This window comes from Panicum virgatum, unplaced genomic scaffold (assembly GCF_016808335.1).
Source record: "Panicum virgatum strain AP13 unplaced genomic scaffold, P.virgatum_v5 scaffold_5390, whole genome shotgun sequence".
Classification (NCBI taxonomy): domain Eukaryota; kingdom Viridiplantae; phylum Streptophyta; class Magnoliopsida; order Poales; family Poaceae; genus Panicum; species Panicum virgatum.
Window position 1 is genome coordinate 44573 of NW_024376523.1, and position 3356 is coordinate 47928.

The 3356-nt window shown below is 51.0% G+C and overlaps 1 non-coding gene across 1 annotated transcript; it reads left to right on the plus strand.

Annotated features, from left to right (window-relative positions):
* On the plus strand, window positions 1-107 carry LOC120694386. Its single transcript, XR_005683469.1, has one exon. It is a non-coding gene; the product is annotated as a small nucleolar RNA R71 (small nucleolar RNA).
* The last annotated feature ends 3249 nt before the right edge of the window (window positions 108-3356 follow it).

The following is a 3356-nucleotide window of genomic DNA, read 5'->3' on the forward strand; positions in this document are numbered from 1 at the left end:
ATCGCATGATGAGGACAGACGAGTATGTACTCTTGGAGTATCTCCCAAGCTTCCGGGATGGATTCCATCCCTATCTGATGGAAACATTAAATTTTTCCTCACAAGGTATTTGTTTTGCCCAGCGGGAAGAATTTGGCGAGGAACACCGTGGAACATTTGTCCCACGTGCTGACAGCTTTCTTGTTCTGATAAAACATTGTTTCACTTTCCCCAGGAGGGAGAAAGGAAACAAGCGAAGCCTGATGATGTCAGCCGTAACACCCCATATGGTTACGGTCTTGCAGAGCTCCAGAAAGTTCTAGAGGTGGGCGTTGGTGTCCTCGTTTGGCTTGCCACAGAATGGTCTAGTTACACCATGTTTATGAGGCTGGACTTCAGCTCGAAGTTCACGTCCCCAACATCAGCGTTGGGTCCAATCGCCACATTGGCGGCTGAGGGGACAGAAAAGTCATGGAGAGTCTTCTCAGCCATGTGTTCGGTTGTTGTTGCTGGTGCCTGGAAAGCTGGCTCGCTTGTTGACAACGAGAGCTGACGAGGGACGACACGAGGTCGTACCCTTCTCACGAGCTTCTCGGGATTTTCAACAAAGTTTGTCGGCAAAGAAACCAACACTACCCTAGTTTCATCCAATCAGGAGAAAACAAATAATATTAGCCTGTATAAGCAGTAGCTACCTCTTTTTTCACAATGCCATGTTTATGCATTAGTAAAATCTTTACACCTAGTGCCATCCCCTTCAACGGCGCCAGAAATGCTTGTTGGCATTTCTTAGCGCAATCATTAGGAATGGTTAGTTCTCAGCAACGGTGCCAAGAAACGCCGGGACGGCCGCCCCATAGCGGTGGCGCCATGGGACGTCGTGCGACATGTCTTAACGATTATAGAAGGATCCACAAGCGCACGGATTACCATTGTAGCATTTCACCCAGAAGTATTCAGGGTATTGTTATTTATATTTTCCCAAGGGATGGCTATGGTGTGTAAAGATGTTTATTAGATACAACCATAACAATTATGAGATAAGGTGTAAACTGCTGATCATACAGGGATAAGAGATAATAAGATATTCGAGGGTAATGTGACACACACAAGATCAACCAACTCTAATGAATAAGAATAAACTAATACACCTAAGGTTAGTGGGAGCATAGGCAAACAAGATCCTAGTATACTATTTATGTTAGCAGAGAAGTTATGTTAGTCACATGCTTAGTGCTGCAGGTGGCGGGAAATTAGGGACATCGGGGATAATGACCCGTACTGGAGAACGTCCAGTCCGTTTCATCTTTGCATGAACTCCTACACGATACCCAAACGTCGGGGAGTACGTTAACTGAGAAGCAGCTTCCCGGCAGACCGCCAGGGCTGTCACCACCTGCGGTCTACCCTAGTCACACCATGGAGCACCGTCATATCAGAGGGATCCCGCGTACCCGGGCACCATGCCCGCATACGAGGTCACTACCCTAGCGCCCCGGGTCCCCCACCCTTCGGATGGATAGGTAAGACGCTAAGGCAAGCCCGAAAGCACAACGAACCGAAATCCTTATCCAGATCATCTGGTCTAAGCAGGCAACTAATACAACTTGAATAAGAACAGAACTTGGCTAGGCAGGCTAAGAATATATCAAGGTAACCAAGAACGCGCACTTTATGAATAGCATAACGAGAGTGAATACAAAGCCATACCAGAGGCCGAGGATTGCTCACCGACCTCGAGACGACTGGATTCGCTAAGAAAATGAAGTACTAGCCTAGCTCCACTACCCTAAGGAGTACAAGTCACAATAAGAGTGAGAGAGAGAGGCTTCTCCAAGTGGTGTGTGTGGTGAGAGTGGTGGGAGGCCCCTTATATAGCTTGGAGAGGTCGGTTCCCGCCATCCGCTTGTATGGAAACATTGCAAACCGACTTCTAGAGGATTAGATCAACCTTTCCGCCAAAATACATCTAGACGGAAAGCAAGGTAGGTTCGGCCGGCCCCACTTCACCGCCTCTGGCCACCGTCCTTCTCTGGTACACTGCCTAGTGGGTCCTGATGTTAGATGGTTGGTGCCGGGGCTTGGTTGGTCGGTTTGGACTGTCAGGTGGGCCTCTTTTGCTCTTGCTATGCAGGACGCGATATTCTGTGACTTCGCCTGTGTATACTTCGTGTTTTCTTCTTATTCCGGACTTGTGCTCTGAAATCAATAATTCTCCAAAACAACTATGGAGCTAGATTAGTGATACAAATATGTGAGTAAGAGGCATGATTTTCCTTCTCTTGTGAGTATCGTTGACGGTCATATTTTGCACTTAAGGACCATCAACAGTGCACGCATGGTAGGTCCATGGCGGTGGCGGTGAGACCGCACACCAAAGGTGGCGGCGGAGCCACACGAGTTCGGCGAGGCACGAGCAAGAACTTGTCCTTGGGTAGGAACTAGGGGCTTCGCGCTCACGCACGGGTTCTCAGCATCCCAAGGCCACGCACGATCGTGTCGCATGCGAAACAACGACATTCGGCATGCACGGTGAGAGGAGGGGTAAAAGGCGACGCGGTGAGTGGGTTTCGCGGTGGTGCAGCAGATCAATGCAGGCGCAACAGTGTAGGATGGTTCGGACCGAGCTCCTATGCAGTCGCTACTTCGACTGCAACTTAAGCAGTCGCGGGAGCAGAGGGGAACACTGTGGGGTAATGTAGCAACACTGGCCATCACTGTTCACTAGGGCACTGTTCATTACTGTTTACCACTGTAGCATCAGATCTTGTCCGTTCGCGGGTAAATGGATGGCTCAGATCACGTGCAGTCCTTAAGTTGCAGTCGCTTCAGTGACTGCATTTGATCTGCATCGGGATGGTTCTATGGCTCGCTAGTGATGGCTCATCGGCTGTGGCCAGTAGGAGAAGGGATGACGCGAACGGACGGTAGCATTCACTGTTCGTTCGTAGTCGGGGTGCTCAAAGCAGTGGTGAGGCAGAGTAGGTGAACATTGTGGCCGTGCCATGCCGTGCAGCTATGTCAGTGGCATCATACGAGCGCGAGCGCATGCGTGGTGAAGCTCCAGCAGTCGGTGACCTGCTCCTCCTCCTCCTCAGCCTTCCTTCCTCCTCATCCCTTCACTGCTCTGCGGCGGCGACGGAAAGGGGAAAAAATTCCCCATAGGCGGTCTACGGTATAGGGCGTGGTTGATTGGAGCTTTATAGGTGGCATGGCAAGGGTCACTGTGGGCCCGGATGCTAAGCACAGCGTCGACGAGACGACCACAACACGAGGCAGCGTGGCATGCACCTAGCGGCTCAGTGCCTAGGGTTTGCGCACGCGCTATCAAGGAGGCGCGACACGAGATGCGGCGGGCATCGTGGCGCGAGGCGAGG